General features: G+C 43.7%; 1 long non-coding RNA gene across 4 annotated transcripts in view; it reads right to left on the bottom strand.

Annotated features, from left to right (window-relative positions):
- Positions 1 to 19,200, bottom strand: part of LOC125096094 (uncharacterized) — a 30,871-nt gene extending 11,671 nt beyond the window's left edge. For 2 of the 4 annotated variants that reach the window (XR_007126056.1, XR_007126058.1), the window contains exons 1-3: positions 19,073 to 19,200; positions 10,814 to 11,084; positions 3,631 to 3,838 (exon numbers count right to left, since the gene is read on the bottom strand). This is a non-coding gene — a long non-coding RNA (uncharacterized LOC125096094). Of the gene's footprint in view, positions 1 to 3,630; positions 3,839 to 4,428; positions 4,675 to 10,813; positions 11,085 to 19,072 lie in introns of all 4 variants that reach the window. The other 2 variants (XR_007126059.1, XR_007126057.1) reach the window with 2 other exon arrangements.
- Positions 19,201 to 20,210: the final 1,010 nt, after the last annotated feature.

Below are 20,210 nucleotides of genomic sequence, written 5' to 3'. Positions count from 1 at the left end.
AATCTATATTTTCATATTTAAAAGAAAAGCATTAATTGGTCACTGTTGGAAAGTGTTGGAAAACTGTTAAGTAAGGAAAAGGATCGTACACTTATCTTGTCTTTCTTACGTGTAATGTACCACTGGGAACCCACATGTTCAATGAAAGGAAGTTTATCTTCTTATGCTGAGAAACACATAAGGAATAGTAGAATTTAGAATATCACCATTTCGCCACTTCTTATGAATGAAGGTTCTAGGCATCAGTGACTGTTACAGAAGAGGCAAGTAGATGTTATATGCCTGCTATGCCATTCTGAAGTACTCTTGCCAAAAAAATTATCTGTAAATCAAATCTGTAGATTGACCAATCGATTTTTGGGATAAACAAGACTCCCAAGGAACATGTCTAATGACATCACTGGATACAATTAGCAAGATTCAGACCATGGAAAAAAATCTAAAGATAGAAGACCTGTTTTCTTCAACAAATAGATTGCAAGAGAAAGAAAAGGAGAGATGAATGGAGAACCTATAGCTTAAAGGACATGTAAAAATGCTATCGACCATTCACAAATGTGGACTTTAAATGGATCCTGGTACAAACAGACTGTGAAAAAAAAGCCATTTATGAGATTTAAGTACATGAAATATTAAGAAACTATTGTTAATTTCTTGCTTCAGCTGTAAATAATATAGTGTGGTTATTTTTTTTTAAAGATTTCATTTATTTATTTGACAGAGAGACGCAGTGAGAGAGGGAACACAAGAAGGGGCAGTGGGAAAGGAAGAAGCAGGCTTCCTGCTGAAAAGGGAGCCCGAAGTGGGGCTCGATCCCAAGATCTTGGGATAGGACCTGAGCTGAAGGCAGACTCTTAAAGATAGAGCCACCCAGGTGCCCCTCTGGTTATGTTTCTTAAAAATTTACTTTTGTATGTGTTTTAAATGTTCCATAATGACAGATTAATAGTAAAATCAAAACAATAAGAAAGCAGAGAAGGATTGCATAAGGAGTCAAGGAAAGGGAGACAAAGGGCCAGAGACATATCCGTGTAGGCCTGCAGGGAAACCCAGCCTGGCAGAGTGCCTGGCTGGGCAGCTGCTCAGGTCCTGACAGCTCTTGGATGTTCCTCTTCTCTTGTCTTGGCTGAAATTCTCCTTTGTTTGCATTTTCCTACCTTTTTTGAGTGCCTTCTCACCTGCAACATTTTGGTTGAACTTCACTTCTTTCTTGCAGTATTTTCTGACTACCGCCCCTCCCCAGGTATATCAGGTATGCCCTCCTCCTCCTCCTCTGTGCATGCTTGCTCAAGTTTTCTACCACCATACCTCTCTCTAGCCCAAGAACTGTATCAAATGCATACTTGTGTGTGAATGTGTGAAATGCTTGTCAGAAAGTAGACATTGAAATAGTTGGGCAAACCATGGACAGATGACTCTGAACTGGGGTGACCATGGCAAGTGTGATGCCAGCCTCGGAAGTAAGGAGACATGGGAAGTTGATTGAAAGATGGATGATGCATTTTGCTTCACACTTGTTCAGTCCAAAACTCAAAGGACTTGAACTCAGAAAGTAGAATTGGAGCCGGAACTACAGATTGATAGCCCTTTCCACAGAGATGAGCACTGAAGCCATAGGAGAGGAGAGACCCGCAATGCAAGAGGAACATTCCATGAGATGGCTGTTGAGGACAGACTTGGGGACTAGGAGGATGTAACAAAGGAAAGCATGTTAAAAAAAAGAAAAGAAGAGTGTGATACAAACTTTTTAGAAGAAGGTAGGGTATAGAACAGAATTCCAGATGGATTCTTGGAAATACAGAGCCCTGTGGAAGTCTGGGCTATGCCTGATCTATATGGGACCCTCAGTGCACCACAAGCACATGGTTCCAGCAAAGAGCAAGTGAAGGCAGGCAGAGGCTAGAGGTCAGACCTCAAGGTCAATGGAAGCAGAAGTGGTTGAAAAGGAAGTATAACTGTGACTCCCTTTTCATGAAGGCAGTGATAAAGAGACAGAAATAAGTAGTAGTAGCATAGGACGTATTTTTTAACATTGCAAGAAAGAAAGGTTATGACACAAAACACTCCTGGGAGAGACATGAGGGAATGAGAAACTTCTGACTTCCAACCTCTAAATGTCTGTTCTTTGTTTTACTCCTCTGTGTGATGGAGATAGCAAAATGTTATTATTACTGGCTCTTAGAGCCATAAGCAAAACTATACAAAACTAAGCAAACGATGATACTTATGCATCAGTTACTGTTGCCGGTCTATTCAAAGTGTTTTACTGACATCTGCTCACTGAGCCCTCCCAGTCCCACCTGATGGGCATGGTGCTGGTATTACCATCCCATCTTACAGAAGAAGAAACGAAGGCACCACGAGGTTAAGTAACCTGTGCAAGGTCAGCTTGTGCAGAAGAGATCTGGACCTTGAACATGCTGCTCTGGCTCTAGAGTCTGCATTCTTCAACCATGCCCTGTGATCTCTGATGTGAGGTGAGATAAGTATTACTAGAACCATCGTATAAAGATGAAAAATAGGTTCAGTGAAGATGAGGAATGTGCTAACTGGTCAGAGGTAGAGCCAAGACTCAAATCGACATCTTCCTGTGCAAAGTCCAGCATTCTTTCCATTACCCACTGTTACTTCCTCTCAATAGAGGAGACAAGATATTACCTACAAAAAGAGAGAGAAGGTTCCAGGAGAACTGGGCTCCTGGAGAGAATTTTTAAAAAGAAAAAATCCCAAAAGAGCTTTTGTGCATAGTGTGATAATGAGTCAACAATAGGTACAATTTTAACCTGTAGGCTATAACCGAAAAGCAAATTCCAAAGGAAGAGTTATTGGTAAATATTTTTGAATTAATGAATTAATGAATGAAACTGATAATGATATTGCCTTTTCTTCCATCCACTGGCCTCCAAAAACATCACCAAAAATAAGTTTTATCAATAGAAATGACAGCTAGCTTTTTTGAAGCTTATATTCCCAGTGCTGTGCCAAGCATGTTACATATATAACCTCATTTAATCTTCATGACATTGCTATCCAGCACCATACTATTATTACTACATCCATTTTACACAGATGGCACATGTGCCTTACCTAGTAAATTGGGGACCGAGATTTAGGCCCATCTTCAGCAGGCTCCAGAATCTGTGCTCTTAATCACTGAAGATGTTGGTCAGCGTTTGCCTTGTCCACAAGACTTCTAGGAGACGTGACGCTAACCTTAGGTAGTCATGTCTCAGATTCCCTGTCAGAACCACCTAATCCAGGCTCCTACCAATGGCTGATGGCTGGGAACTGAGCATTTAACCTAAGTGTTGTCCTACCAGAGGCTGACTTCCAACCTATGATTTGATGTAAAAAAATATAAGCTAGAACAATCAGTTTTATCTTATGGAAATTTAAAAATGGGTAGCCAAGGCACAAGAAGTTAGAAGAAAAAAATAAAGCTATATATGAGCATGAGTAGGGTTGGACCACAAAGCCCTTGTATGACTGTACGTAAGCTAACTGATGGAATGAGAGGAAGTCAATGATGGTGGAGGTGGGCAGACACACAGAAAGTCGCAGCAATGCTATGAACAATGAGGAAAAGACCCAATAGTTCTAAAGAAATCAATAAAAGAAGTAATTTGGTACCTTATGGCCTTCCTGTTCCTGTTCCAATGAGGTCTGGATATTGTGCAGGTCATTTCTCCAGAAACCAGACTTCAGGATGGAACCCAGTGATCCCCACCTCCCCATATTCAAACCCTTGCAGAGCCATCACCCACAGGGTTGGTATATATGATAATAAAACATGGCAGAAATGATGGTGCATCACTTCTAGGATTGGATTATAAAAGACCTTTATTTAAAAAAAAAAAGTTGTAAGGCTAGGATTCGGTTAGAAAAGACCATGGCTTCTGTCTTGGCTTTCCTCTTTTGGATCGCTCACTCTGAGGAAGGCCAGCTGCCATGTCATGAGGACACTTGGGCAGCCTGCAGAGAGGCATGCCTGGAAGAGCAGAGATTGTCAGCCAACAGCCAGTGAGGTAAGACCTGTCAGCAACCATGTGAGTCAGCTCGGAAGCAAATCCAACCTTAAGAGGACTGCTGGACAGCAACTTTATAAGAGACCTCGAGCCAGAACGACCGCATTAGGCTGCTTTTGGATTTCTGATCCACAGAAACTGCGAGATATAAATGTTTGTTGTTTTAAACTCCTAAGTTTTAGGGTAATTTGTAATATACCTCTAGATAACTAATACCCTTCTGTAGCTCCTAGGAGATCTCTGCTCTATATATTGCCCTCTAAGCTCCCTTCCAATAAAGCACCTACTTGCTTGAAATGGTTTGAGAGGACTTTGTTTCTTCAGGCTAAAAGGACCAGACATGAATCAAAGCCACTGCACCCAGCCCTTAAAGACAACTCTCTGTGGAGCTTCAACAACTCACCTTGATTCCTGAGCCCATTTTCATTCCATCTGCTCTGCTCAAATAACCGTGTAGGTTAGGACAAATCTTGTTCTCTTCTTGTATCTGCATCCATGTGGTGCCAAGCTAGTTGACCAACTTTGACCCACTAGCAGGCTAACTGGCCATGGAGGTGTTCCCTTGGCCTGGCCTTCTAGTCTTTTGGGAGTCTCACAGTGCTGACTTCAGGTAGGTCGTCTCTTCCTACCATCACCAACGTCTCAGCTTCTACAGTCAGGAACGAGAAGGGATGTCCACTCTCACCACTGTTATTCAGTGTAATACTAGAAGTCCTAGCCTCAGCAATCAGAAAACAAAAAGAAATAAAAGGCATTGAAATTGGCAAGAAAGAAGTCAGACTTTCAATATTTCTGGACAACATCATACTCTGTAGAAAATCTGAAAGACTTCACCAAAAAATTACTGGAACTGACACACAAATTTGGGAAAGTAAGAATAAGAAATCAATGTACAGAAATCTGTTGCATATCTATACACCAATAATGAAACAGTAGAAAGAGAAATGAAGGAATCCATCCCATTTATAATTGCACCAAAAGCCATAAGATACCAAGCAATGTCCTGTTCACCATTAAACAAATCTTCATCAGCACCTGCAATATGGCGGGCATGATGCCAGTCATTGGGGACATAGAGATGAAAAAAGACACAGCCCGGTCCTCAAGGAATTTTCAGTCCAGTGAGAGAGACTGGTGCATGAATAAATAATAATTTAATGTGATATGAAGACTTTCATGGAAGGGGTAACATTTGAGTGATTCAGAGAAGTTAACATGGGGTCCTCCAATTAAGGGCATGAGAAGGTGATTCCAGGCGGAAGGAATAGCAGAGAAAAATTTTGCATTACCAATGAAAATGGAAAAGTCCCCTTAGAGTTTGCACTAGCTACTTACTTAGAAATTAGGCATTTCATATGCAGACCCTTTGATCAAGTAATTCTAACAATTGTCCTTCACAGATATCGCAGAGCCTAACCAAAAATGTATTTTTATGGATAAATTCAAAACTTAAATGAAGACATAGATAGACAGATGTTATTATAACTGTTTTTTTCAATAGAGGAAAAAGGAAACATAGCCTAAATGCTCATTATCAGTGGAATGGTAGAAATAGATTATGAACATTCCTACAATGAAATGTCAAGCAACTGTTAATAGAATGAGCCAACTGTATAGGTATAGCTATAAAATATATGAAACGAAATGGAAAAAAGTGTAGAGAAATATAAATAGTATACTACCAATTGTATGTAGGGGTGTGTGTGTGTGAGCACACGCGTGTGTGCTTGTATTTCTGCTTGTTCATTATGTCATCCAACAAATATTGGTTGAATTCCTCCTATGTGTGCTGCACTATTTTAGAAGCTGGGCATTCAGTGGTGAACATGACAAAGTATAGGACATCAAACTGACATTCTAATGCACATTGTCTGCCATCGACTCTCTCTGGGATGACAACAGAAAGACAGTAACAATTGCTGTCCCAGGAATAGGTGCACTTTGGAGTGTGAGTTTCACTGTCACTTTGTATATTTCTTGGCACTATTTGAAGTTTTTATAAGATTCAAGAGTTTTCTAGTCCCCCCACATTTTTAATTAGAAAAAGACAGTAATGATTTCATAGAATTAAACCACTTGCGGTAAAGTCAGATTTAATGCTGCTCCCAAACACATTTGTTCTACATTCCCTACTCATCCAATTCTTTCTGTAAAGAAAAACCTCAAGCCAAGAAACCCTCCTGGAAATCTCTTTCAGACTGATGGTTTCTGGTCCTAGTTTATCTCTAGACCAGAAAAGGGTCAGCTGTAATCAAAATGTGTGATTTTTTTCAAAAGATGAAATTCCATCCTAAAGTCCCAGAGAAAAATAAATTGATTTTTGTGATGGGCGTTGAGTTGGTTACTAAGACACAGTCCCACCTGTGAAAGAAATAACAGAGCTGGGCATGATTAGCATCATTCGAGTACATTGCCACAACTTCACTTTACAAATTATTCCCAGCAATGAGGGAGAAAGAACACGCCATGATTCCAGTAGCAGCCCTAAGGGCTGGGGTTTGGGGCTGGTTCTGGAAGGGGGGCACTTGCTGAAATACCAGACATCATGCTTTCAGGCAGGTCCTCTGGCAACACCCGGAGCTCCCTCCTCCAGCTGAGTAGCCTGCTAACCATATATCACCCTCAGCTCAAACCAACGTAATTTACTAAGAGCATTGCTGGTCGAGAACCGCATTTAGACATGTATTTGCGTTAGGCGTGATCTGTGATGACAAAGGTTTCAAACTGAGCACAAGTAACAAAGATAAATTTACACAGGCTGGGATGCTCTTGTGGTTATTTATCACAATTACATCATTTTGCTTTGCGGTGGGGGAATATGAAGCCTCTGGACCTCTTGCCCTGGTTCCAGCCAGCTCACAGAGAAGCCCTGTTTGAGTGCCCCCCCCCACATCTTGTCAGGGCTTCCTTAACTCCCCCATCATCCTGGCTGGCCCTGCCAGACATCTGTCTTTAAACAGAGGCTACCATTCAGACCTGGTGGGATAGCAGTCTTGTGATACCTATCATGTCTCTCCAGAGCCAACTGAGGTCACTGAGTACCTGGGAGGGTCACTTCTGTGATTGGAGGCAAGCGTCCGACCTAAGATTCCAGCATCTGATCTCCTATCTGCCAGACTACACAGAAACTCCCTCTGAGTTACACTGACTTCAATGTCTCTTTTTGTTCTTTTCCACTGAGTTTTATGGGCAGCGGGTTCCCCTCCCTGCTGGATATGAGGTGTTGTGGCCTCCCCGAGCCAAAAACCACTGTTGGCCCAGGAGGCTCATACTTGGCTTTCAGACAATCCTGGCAGACACTGCCCACGATCTGGCTCAGGGCCGGCTCTGCAGACTTTGTGCAGCAATGGAATCAACACAAGGAGACCACAGAATGCAATGGCTCAACATCGCAGCCTCAGCTCATCCCATCCCAAGAAGAAAGAAAATGTTACCGTCCGTGTCAACAGCATTAGATCTACGCATAATGCGCAATGATTCTAAAGGTCTGTAGCAATTCAGAATCTTTGACGTCTTCCTCTGGCTTTCACACGGCATCTGAAACAACCACAAAACTGCCCTCACTGTAAGGCGGACACCAGCCTAAGAGAAGAGACACTGGTTGCCCTTGGCCAGGTCAGCCAACATTTACAGCACAGCCAGGCAGCGGCACGAGGTCAAGCCCTCTGAGAGCATGCTGGGAGGTGCGTGACAGTGTGCACTGCCTCGCTGCTTTCCATCACCCTAGGAGAATAGGACATAGAAAACTATCGCTATGCCTATGTTACAGAGGCGAAGCTAAGAATGGCTTTATGCAAGAAGACCGCCGCTTTACACAAAGTCACAGAGCGGGAACTCACAGAGGCAGGATTTGGACCTGCCTCCAAATGAAAACCCAGGGGAGACATTCATCCCATTAGCCTTCGTGGATGAGGGCTTATAAAGCCACTGAGCATGTTTCTTGCACACTGAAAACTGTGCCTGGGAAACACATACCAGTACATGCACAAACCCATGCATGGAGTCCTCTGCTTCCCCGTAGAAGAGTCACTGACCCATTTGCTACCTCCATTTACCAAGAAAACCCTGGAGTGAAAAGAAGGGACTTCAGAAAAAGAAAAAAGAAAAAAAAAAGGACTACAAATAACTAGTGGAACACAAAGTTGGGGAAGTTAGGATGGTTTAATCGTGAGACAGGAAAGTTGATAGTCACATAATAAATAATTTTCAATCGGAGAGTCAAGAGGTACCTCAGAGTGATTGTACAGAAGTAATGAGACATGCCTAGAGGTCCCTCCACAGCAAATTTCTTCCTGTAAGAATCTGCCACCTGCACCTAAAAATTCCATTTCCTGGAGCTCTGTGCTTGGCATTCATTTTTATCCCCTTATTAACCTCTAATGCCTTGTCACGGATTAAAATCCACCATTCACACATAAAACCATGGTCGTGCAGAAAGCAAGGCCATGTGGGAATAGGAAGCCAGCTGGGAAGAGAGAGGCAGGCAGGGCAGTGGTCTGAGGGCACTGAGGGCAGGCAGGTGCATGGTAGTGGCTGACAGGGTCCGTGTCATTTGTGGCAGGGGCAGAGTGACAGTGATGTCGTCGAGAGGCACAGCAGCAAGGAATTTGGCCATGTGGGACTAACACAAGCACATGGAGCAGCAAGCCCCGTCCGCCTAAGTGGTGCACATCTTAATGTATATTGGAAAAATTATTGCCGGCATAGGCAGACCATCTTTTCATAAATATTAGTGCTTATAACAAGGCTGGATTTTTAAGAAGGGATTCAATTTAAGATCGCTTTGGTAAGGGGTCTGCAGACACAACAAAAATTGTGAAGGGGACGTCAAAATAATGGTTTCAGTTTTGAAAACCCTGATTTAGATCCAGGTCCTGTCCACGGAAACACTGAGCACCAGGCCAGGTCTAGGAGGACATGCCCTGGGGGAGTTCACAGACTAAGGGTAGTGAGGCAAGACCAGGCATTGCAAAAGAATATGCTATGGCCACTGTAAATGCAGGTGGGCAAGGGACCCGCCCAGGGACGCTGTCTGGGAAAGGGAACATGGAAGCTGAGTCTAGGAGCATCTGTCAGCGTGGGACAAGCATGGGAGGGACGTGGTGTCCCAGGCAGAACACATCATCATCAAGCCTCAGGCAGCAGAAAGCAGCCATTGCTCTTAGCCTCCTCTCCACCTCCGCAAGCCTCCGCAAGCTTGGAGCCTCCGCAAGCCTCCACCTCCATGAAGAGTAGGTCCTGGGGATAGCAGGGAGACACGAAGGCAAACGCGCAAATTGACCTCCCAACCAAGGGGACCAGATCGAGCAGATACTGGAAGAGCACAGAAACGCTCTGTCAGCTGATTGGATTTGCGCTCCCCACACTGCTCCAGTCCTTAAGTCTGACTGTGAGCTTCCCTCGGTGCTGTGGGTGCTGACCTCCAGAAGCCTCGACCCCACTTTTTGCCACTTGGGGTGGCAAATGACCAATTCTTGTGTTCTTCATATGCCCAAGCCCTGTTTCTGCATTGCTAACGTGTTTGATTATTCAGCCTTTCGTCTTTGACCTTGGACTGTACCATGAATCCAATACCCTCCCGACTGTGGCTCAGAAGTGAGGGACCGGGGGGCCCCTGGCCGGCTCAGTAGGTTAAGCATCTGACCAGCTCAGGTCATGACCTCAGGGTCCTGGGATCCAGCCCTGTGTCCGGCTCCTGGCTCAAAAGGGAGTCTGTTTCTCCCTCTGCCCTTCCCCCTGCTTGTGCGGGTGCATGCACTCTCTCTCTTTCTCTCAAATAAATAAATAAAAATTTAAAAAAAGAAGCTGGGACAAGATCCTTTCCCTTAGAGCCTCCTAAAACCAGTGTGCACCTCACTCATGGATAAAAACCACACAGACTTGAACAGATAGTGGTGGATTTTTCCTTTCCACAACTAGCGTCTTTCATTTCAGAAACCATGAAAAGTACGTGATGAAAAAGTGAAATTAATTAGAACCTGAAAATCCACCAACAGCCATATTCACAAAAAGAGCGGCCAAATATAAAGCAGCAGTCCCCACAGCCACTGTCTCGGCCGGCTCTCCTGGGCACTGCCAGCCGAAAGAGATAGGCCCCAGACAGCACCCAGGAGGCCAATAAAGGACCATACGCAGCCTTAAGATGCTGTAGGAAACTCGCTGCAATTAGAAGCTGACGCATTCAGGGCAGTGATGTAATTCGATACTTTTAATGAGCACCCAGATACGCTTTTTTAAAAACTTTGACAATCATGCCATTCTTACAACCAATTTTTTTCTATTTCTCCAACCCTCAAAAGAGGGGCCGTGGGCAGTCAAAGTAATTGTGTAATAACCAAAATATTGAATAAGCTTGCATCTCTTTTGCTCTTTGGTAAAAGAAAAGGGACTTTATGCATACTAAGTGCTCAATAAATACAAGTTTTATAATGTCATGGATCTATAGGACACAAAAATATAAGAACATTTGATCCAATGCTAGGGGCAGTATTTTCCTATAGCGGTTGTTAGGAGGCATTTATTTATATTTTTAGAGGATTTATTTGAGACGGAGAGAAAGAGTGTGCAAGGGAGAGGGAGGGGCTGACAGAGAGGGAGAGAAGCAAACTCCCCACTGAGCGGGAAGCATGACACAGAGCTCGGACTCTCAACCCCAAGATTGTGACCCTGAGCTAAAACCAAGAATCGGAGGCTCCACCAATGGAGTCACCAAAGCGCCCTTGGTGGGAGGCATTTAAATGGAGACATTGTTAACACCTATCACAGCCTTTTATAAATACGATACTCACCTTTGTTGTGATCATCTTCACATCTCAGGGACCTGCATTTCCATTCACCACTCCACAACCATGCGGTTGGCAAACTCCAGTAATATCATTGGCATTCATGGATGAACAAAGGCAGGCCTAGAGGAGACCATGCGTCACCGTCTGGAAACTGGCTGAGACACACTCTGGACTCTGATGGCTCCCCTCCCATACTTAGGTACTAATTGTGCCTCAAGCCTTGGTTCTCAATCATGTAAAGTTGCTTCATTCTGACTTCCTAAATGGGAATAACCTGGAGAGGAAAGAATTTTAAAGAAAAGGTTGGATGGAAGGAAGGAAGGAAGGAAGGAAGGAAGGAAGGAAGGAAAGAAGGAAGGAAGGGAGGGAGGGAAAACAAAAAAGCAAAATTACCCTGAATCTCATTCCTAAAGAACCACTGAGCACTCAACCAATGACTAGGTCTCACGTGGGTGTGCCCACACACAAGGATTGTGCTTGAAGAAGACAACCCTGCTGAGATCTCAGAGGTTAGCAGCAGTCCTAGTTCTAAAGGTAAACAGGTATGCTCAAAGATGGCTTCACCCTAACACTGGCATCTACTGTGGGAACTCCAGAAATCAGCAGGACACCCCTTCTTATATGCCTTCCCTTCATTGCTCAATCTTCAGAGGTTCCATGTTTCTCCCCGACACACAATTGCCCCCCAAACTTCATGCTCCTAGGATTCGCCAAACCATGGCTCTCTCTTCCATTTTACAAAACTTGAAAGCCATTCCTACTGTGAATCTTTCCATTATTAACCCTGTTTCCCTTTAATCGGGTCAATATGTAGCCTACTAGCATTAGGTACACGCTCTACTTTGCCCTAAATTAATTGACATTTGCTTCTGTAGATCTTACCAAATTACTTCTGATGTTTTATTTCTCCCCCTTACACTGTAGATTCTCAAGAGCAGAATCAGAGACTCAGCCTTTCTTTATGTCTGCTTTCTTAGTTCTCTGCTCCAAAATGTCTCATTCATTTGGAGGTCAATCGTTGATCATTTACTGTCTCTCCCTCACCCTCTTTCTTCTCTTACATTGTGATTTATTTTCTCACCTAAACACAATTTTATCTGGCATGTATCAAAATCACAATTTAATACACAATCCCCACTTGTTCCATGAGACAAATGTAATTAAAAATAGCAGTAATAGTTTAACTACACTTTATATTTTACATCTTACTTTCACATATATGATCTCCTCATTTGTAAATTCCAGGTGCTCTTTCTGATTGAAATTCTTGTATCCAAAAGGGAAATCAGGAAGGAAAGTATCTTTAATTACTTAATTCATTTCAGCTCTTCAGGTATTAATCTAATCCACACCATTTTGTTGGTATCACTTAAGAGCCATTTTTAAAAATAAGTTCAAGTTTCCATTTGCCTGGTGGGAAGATTATATTTCAGGATTAAAAGGGGGAGGGAGGTTGGGTGAAGAAATGATTGCTGTTTCATCAAGAGAACTACTGCAGGAATTTCAACAATTTTTCACTTGCTGGCTAATTTATCTTATTGGGAATTAAGAAAACACGAAAAAGGGTTTAAACTGTTCCATCCACCAACTGTTTCTAAAAGCTCTCAATTTAATCCTGGGAGGTGCCTTTTCACACCAAGTAATACTGTTGAGAAATCTCTGTGTATTTTCCACTCTGCTTTTGTTCTTTTAAACCAAGAATAAGGAATCTAAAACTGTGAGCACACCGCCATCTCGTGGTCAGAATGGGTAGGTCAGGAGCCTTAAATCAGGCTGCTCCCTAATGGCTTTAGAGACCCATCCCGCCCGCGGCTCAGTGCGTGGGAAACTTAACTGTTCCTTCCATTGAGACACACAATATTGTTAGGGCATCTGATGAGCAGCCAACAATTTTTTTGTTTCTTTAGAGGAGAGGTGAGGGGCAGAGGCAGAGGGAGAGAGCGAATCTCCAGGAGGCTCCAAAGCCCAGCACGGAGCCTGTTGCAGGGCTCGATTTCACAGCCATGAGACCATGACCTGAGCCAAAATCAAGAGCCCCTCATTTAACCCACTGAGCCACCCAGACGCCCCAAGCAGCAGATTTTTAATGACAAGAGTCTCTCCTACATGCCTAGAAAGTAATTCTCTTTAATTATGGAGGCAAATCCTAACGGCACAGGTAGGGACTTGCTGAGGAAGAGGCCGTTAAGAAGGGAGGAAGGAGAAACCAGGCCCTCTCATAAGGTATGGTCAGCTCATGGACAAAACACAATGCTGATCCTGCTCAGACCTCAGTAAACACGGATTTAAAGTCATGATGGCGACGGCAGTGGTGACAGTGACGGTGATAGCTACCACTTATCAAATCCTTCTCAGGCGCCACATCCTAAGTACCTATAATAACTTATTCAATCCACCCAACAACTCTGTGAGACTCATTTCTCTGGTGAAAAAAACAGGCAGAGCATAGCTAAGTCGTTCTCCCAGGACCAAACAGTAAGAGGCAGATGGTGACAAGAGTGGCAATGGGCAGAGAGCCCTTTGGTCAGCCTACCTTTATATGGTACCTGGTCTGTGCTTAGCAACATGACACATGCTGTGAGAGGCTCCCAAGAGAAGAAAAAGTCATTCTTATCCCCAAAGCACCTAGACAATAGTGAGGAGGATTTATCATCAATGAACACTACTGAGTCAGGGAGCATGGAGTGGGGAAACAGGAGTGGGACCACGAAGCCCAGGACTGTGTATCACTCCACAAGCTAGCTAGCTGGGGCTGGCCTCACTTGCCTTATTTGGGAAACAGAACTCTGACTCCCTTCCTCGTAGGAAGGTTATGAGATTGAAAGGCAATAATTATTCCGGTATTCAGCACACTCCATTTTCCGTAGCATGGAGTCACTGCCCAGTGAGGCATGGTCACTCTTGAGAATACAAGAGGATTTACAAGAATCTGGGGAAGCTGGCATGGTAGTGGTCCCTGGCAGGGGTTTGAGCTCTGCCCATGGGTGGGTGGACTTTGGACAAGTAAAGGAAAAAGAAACCATTGTTAGGTGAGAAGGACAATCTAACCGAAGATGCACTGCTGGGCACAGCTTGGTATCCAGCTGATTATTAAAGGTTCCTCCAAGAAAAAGCCCCAAGCAAAATGCTATAGGAGCCCTGTGTTGTCAGTGCCCCCTTCCCCCTTTTCTCCCTGGTAGGCTCTTCTCTTCTCTGCTAGGTCTTCTTCCCATGTGCATTGCCTCAGATGACTTGCATTACATCTCCCCACCATGGCTCTGCTGGCCCAGCCTCATGTTCAAGTTTCTTGAGGTCCTTTCATGTAATAGGAATATTAGATTAACTCTTACTAAAGTGTCCATGGCTAATCCATATATGTATACATGTACCTATACACAAACCCACATATAAAAATGCATGTATTTTTCTCATACATGCAAACACACATCTATGTACACACACATACTTTTTTTTATGAAAGAATTTTTTTGCCTTAAATCAAAAGTGTGACACATATATCACAGACCTATTTTCAACAAAACACTCCTCCTACACTTTTCAAGAAGTCCTTGCATTATAAGAGACTTGAGTTCTGCTGTGGGTCTACCTCTGGATAACTGTGAAAATCCTTTGCCTCAGCATCCTTACCTTCTACTATCCTCTCCAACTGCTGATGCCCTCTATGCTGGCTATGCCAGTATGTCCCTACTAGTCATGTTCCATATCTCCACCTTCTCCCATGCCCTGGCAGCCTAACTATATGGAAAACCAATGGTTTCCTCACCCCAGCTGTTTGGCTAGTGGGAGCCATGGCAGGAGAGCAGAGGAAGGAAGGGAAGAAAGACCGGGGTATCTCTGTATCCCTCTGTTCTTGCCCAGCAAAGTCAATGCAAGCAGATTCCTCCCTCCACCTTCAGAGATAACAATTCTTGGAGCCCTCAATTCTCACAGTCTCTGAGTTCTGGAAACTGCTCACTGCCTCACTCCCTCAGCAGTTCCAGCCCTGGGGACTGCTCCTCCCCATGGTTTCCTTACATCCTGTTCAAACCTTTGAAATAATCCCTTCATGAGACTCCCCTTGACAGGCGCCATTTTGTCTTTCTGTCTGACGGACAGGACAGCCATTACTTGTCTCTTCAGTGGCTCATGTACTCCTCTGGGGGAAACAGCTTTGACTAAGGCCCCACTCCCCATAAGCCATGTCTTGCACGGTGTGAGTTTTCTGCCCACCTCAGCCACAGCTGAGTGGACCAAGCGCAGTCATTGGACAGAATGTCCCATAGCAGTTTGGCCAATTACCTACTAGTCCAACAGAGGAGCTCAGCCAATCAGGTTCTTCTCTTAGGCATGGAGGCCTGAGAGATAGAGATAACAGAGCAACAGCTGTGATAACTAACTTACCTAAGTCATGAGGCAGACTTCTCGTGGAAATATTCAGGATCGGGTGCAAAGGAATATTAGGAGGCAGCTATGAGCAGAATGAGAGAAAATAGCAAATGCAGAGAGAGGCATAGCCACACTGAGAGAGACAGGGACTGCTCCCCAGGGCAGTCTTGGTTCCTCAGTTATGGAGTTTCACCTCTATGAATTCCAGCCAGCTCTGAACTTGAACTCCTGTAAGATCATTACATCAGTACAAAAATATCCCCTTACCTGAATCAGAGTGCCTTCTTTGTGCCAGGTACAAAACAGACAAGGTCCCAGCCCTCAGCTTACATCTGTGGGTTGCTGGTGACAAAATAGGGTGGAATGAGGGAGGTATACAAATGTGAGATATCCTTGACTGGATTAAAGTGAAATCAAGGAGTCTCAGGGTCAGCAGCATCTCTACAAAATGCACAAGGATGCTTAAACTATTGAGTAAAACTATGATAGAATATTAACAAAATGGTGAGGTGTATCCTTATAAATTACTTACTAACTGAATAGGGGAAAATCATCATTTTATAGCAGGAAAACCTGAATGTGACCACCTGATCCAAGCAATCCAAGTCAGTGTCACACTGTCAAGACATGGACACTGAGTACCTCTTGATGTGATGCCCTGGGAAAGACCCAGCACCACTCTCACCGCAGCCCAGCCCAACAGGCAAAACCTGAGTCTAATCATGAGCAAACATTAGAAACAAATTGAAAGATATTCCATAAACAAATTCCCTATACTTTTGGGACACCCAGGTGGCTCAGTAGGTTAAGTGTCTGCCTTCAGCTCAGGTCATGATCCCAGGGTCCTAGGATTGAGTCCCACATTGGGCTCCTTGCTCAACAGGAAGCCTGCTTCTCCCTCTGCCTGCTGTTCCCCCTGCTTATGCTTACTTCCTCTTTCTCTCTATGACAAATAAATACTAAATAAAATCTTAAAAAACACACACACACCACACACACACACACCAATTCCCTGTACTCTTCAGATTGTCAAGACCATCAAAGTCAAGGAAAGATGGAAGAAATTGAAATAACAATTTCATGTTAAATGAGACCAAAGAAAGGTAAAAACAAAATGAAAAGGATGATCCTGAACTGGATCCTGCTTGAGAAAAACTTCTTTTTTTTCTTTGTTTGCTAACAGACACTTGGGACTCTTACAGAAAAGGAAAACGAGACCTGGATTATTTACATAAAAACATCGGACCAGAGCACCAATAACCTGCTCCTCAAATCCACATCTCCCTCTCCATTATCCTGGCTCCAAAGAGCTACAAGTTTTATTTCTGGTTTTATTATTATTTCTCTATTATCATCAGCTCACCCAAAGATGATCTATAGCAAGAAAATCTCTGTGCTGACTCCCTCTGGTCTCAGGGCTTCCGAGGCCCTCTGATTCCACGCTGCTAAACAAAGCTATTAAACAACAACACATCACGGAGCTAAACATGGTAAGTTGGATGAATTTCCCATTTCTGTTCAAATCCATCGTCTGATGATATTTCAGAAATAAAAACCAAGGCGGTCAATAGTTGCATTGTGGCAATATCAGTTCTGACTGAAAGGTCTATATTTTTGGATTTAAAAGTATTTCAAGGGGCAGTGAATGTTTTGAAAACTCTGGGAGACTGAGGAAGATGTTCTAGGTAACAAATGTCTATTCAGGAACTGACTATAAGCCCTGATAGACCGCTTAGGCTGGTGCCCGGTAAAGATAAAGGAATAAGAGGAAAACCTTCAGAGCACATTAGGCTTTATGGTGGGCTGCTACAGCTTAATTGAGACACAGTGAGCCATACAAAAAGGTGTATATTATATAATACAAGCTTAAATGAATAGGCATCACCAACAACTGAGAAAGAGAAATGAAAGGAACTTCCTGGAGTGACTGATTTACTGACTTTCAGAGCTTTTAATTTTTCTCCACGATGAAAATAGGTATTTGATCTTTGTTTTGCTTATTGGTTTTAGGCAGAGTCCATCACTTTACTAACTATGAGTGTCTCTTCCTCTCTTCCTCTCTTACCAACTTCCAATATTGGCATGTCCTCAACTGCTTGACATTTTATTTCACTCTGTGGGGTTTTTTTTAAATTAATTACTTTCCACTTAATAAAAGTACTTTGCTTCTTGATAAAGTACCAGATGTGTATAGCAAAAACAAGGTCTTGTTGAACATGTTCATCTTTGACTTGAAGATAAGAACAAAAAACATGTCACTCAAGACCAGGGAATACTCAGGGCAGTGTGGGGAGCTCTTAAATATACAAGACAAAACTGATCTGGCAGAAGAAACTGTGGTTGGTAAGAAGTCACTTTAAGTAGTACATGGAATGAAGAAAAGCTTTACTATATTGTCAAAATGGAACAAAGATAAATATTGAATAATAACAACAAATACTGTGTGCCATGGCACAATTCTAAACACTATATATAAAAGCATATATATAGGAGTGGGTGGGTGGCTCAGTCAGTTGAGTGTCTGTCTTTGGCTCAGGTCATGATCTCTGGGTCCTAGGATCGAGCACCGCATCAGGCTCCCCACTCAGCGGGAAGCCTGCTTCTCCCTCTCGCACTACCTCTGCTTGTGTTCCCTCTCTCACTGTGTATCTCTCTGTCAAATACACACACACACACACACACACACACACATATAAAGCATGATATATATTAACATGTGTAAACTAATATATATAAACCAATTTAATCCTCACACAGTCTCTAGAGGTAGGTACTACTATTATCCCCATTTTACAAATGGAGAAACTCAAGACACAGTGAGACTAAGTAATTTGACCATGTTCTCATGGATCCTGAGAGAGCTGGGATGTAAACCCTAGCAGTATGACTCCAGAGGCCATGCTACTGACCACATTTAACCAGATGGCAAATATTTCATGATTATTTTACAATACTGTGTTTTCACTAGAGTGTACTGGTCAGTTTTTGCTATAGTAACAGGTAACCTCCATTTTCCTAGTAGCTTACGACAATCAGTGTTTTAATCTCTTGCCCACATGACATAAGGGCTGTAGGTGGACTATGACTACGACTGATCAGTTCTTCTGGGCTTAGCTCGGCTCCACGGTGCTCAACAATGTGTGTCTTTACCATGCAGGACCAGGATGAAGGAAGAGCTCCTCTCTGGGACATAGAGGAGGCAGGAATTTAAGAGAGGTAGAGAAAAGTTAAGCAGAGCCCATATTTACTGTCTCTGCTTGAACATGGCAAATGTCCAGTCTGCTTATATCGTACTGGCCTAAGCAAGTCACATGACCCAGCCCAGGGACAGTTATGTGAAGTTGTCTATTTTCCCTCAGAGGGCATAGGCTAGCCATGTAGAGGAAGTGAGCCCTTCCCCCTGTCCTGGTGATCTCACCAGTAAATTAAGAAAGCAAGACTAGTATAGAAAGAATTAACAAGAGAGGAGCAAGATGGCAGAGAAGTAAGAGACCTAAATATCATTGTGTCCCAGGAGTTCAGCTAGATAGTTATCAAACCATTCCAAACACCTACAAACTCAGTAGGAGATAGAAGAGGAGCAGCAATTCTAGGAGCAGAAAATGGACCACTTACCAGAAGGTAGGACATGCAAAGTGAATCTGAAGCGAGGGAAGATAGATCGTGGGGGGAGGGGCTGGCTCCCTGCAAGCCGAGGAACAGCAGAGCACAAAAACAGAACGTTTAAAATTCTGCTCCACTGAAGGACATTGCTCCAGAGGCTAAGCGGGGGTGGAGACTTCCCAGGAGAGTGTGGTCTCAGGTCCCGCAGGGTCACAGAAAGTGTGGCAGAGCTCTCATATCGGGGAACCAGCTACAGAGACAGAGCTGAGGAGTGAGCTCTCAGCCCCGTGTTACCTTAAACTGTGATCCAAGGCACAGTGGGACCACTGTTCTTTGAGAAGGAACCCCACAGGTGTCAGATTTGGAGAGACCCCCTCCTTCCTCCTCTGGGAGAAGCAGCGCAAGAGCACGTGGGAGGAATCTGCTGGGTTTGGAGAGTCCAAACAGGGCTGTGTGCCGGAAACAGAAATGCTCAGTCACAGGAGGGGTGAGCTCGGAGCGTGGCTGGAGACCAGGGAGATGGGAGGGATTGACTGCTTTTCTCCAAGGGCGCACTGAGGAGTGGGACCCTGACTCTCCGCTCCTCCGGGCTGGAGATTGGGAGGCCTCCATCTTCATTCCCGTCCTCCAAGGCGGTACAGAAAGCATTCAGGGAACAAAAACTCCCAAGAGCGAACCTGAATGGATTGCTTAGCCTGGCCCCTGGCACCTGACACCAGTCAGAATGGCTAAAATTATCAAGTCAGGAAATGACAGGTGCTGGCAAGACTATGGAGATAGGGGAACCCTCCTACACTGTTGGTGGGAATGCATGCTGGTGCAGCCACTCTGGAAAACAGCATGGAGGTTCTTCAAATTGTTGAAAATAGAGCTACCCTAAGACCCAGCAATCACACTACTGGGTATTTACCCTAAAGATACAAAGGAAGTGATCTGAAGAGACATGTGCACCTGAATGTTTATAGCAGCAATGTCCATAATAGGCAAACTATGGAAAGAACCTAGATGTCCATCAACAGATGAATGGATAAAGAAGATATGGTATATATATAAAATATATATAATACATATATATACACATGTGTATATATATATATATATTATATACACACACACACACACAATGAAATTCTATGCAGCCATCAAAAAACAATATCTTGCCATTTGCAACGACGTGGATGGAACTAGAGAGTATTATGCTAAGCGAAATAAGTCAATCAGAGAAAGACAGTTATCATATGATCTCTCTGATATGTGGAATTTGAGAGGCAGTGTAGGGAGTTGTGGGGGGTAGGGAGGGCAAAAATGAAACAAGATGGGACCGTGGAGGGAGATAAACCATAAGAGACTTACTCTCATCAAACAAACTGAGGGCTGCTGGGGGGGAGGGGAGGGATAGGGTGGCTGGGTTATGGACTTTGGGGAGAGTATA

This window comes from Lutra lutra, chromosome 3 (assembly GCF_902655055.1).
Source record: "Lutra lutra chromosome 3, mLutLut1.2, whole genome shotgun sequence".
Taxonomy (NCBI): Eukaryota; Metazoa; Chordata; class Mammalia; order Carnivora; family Mustelidae; genus Lutra; species Lutra lutra.
This window is presented reverse-complemented; position numbering and strand designations above follow the sequence as displayed.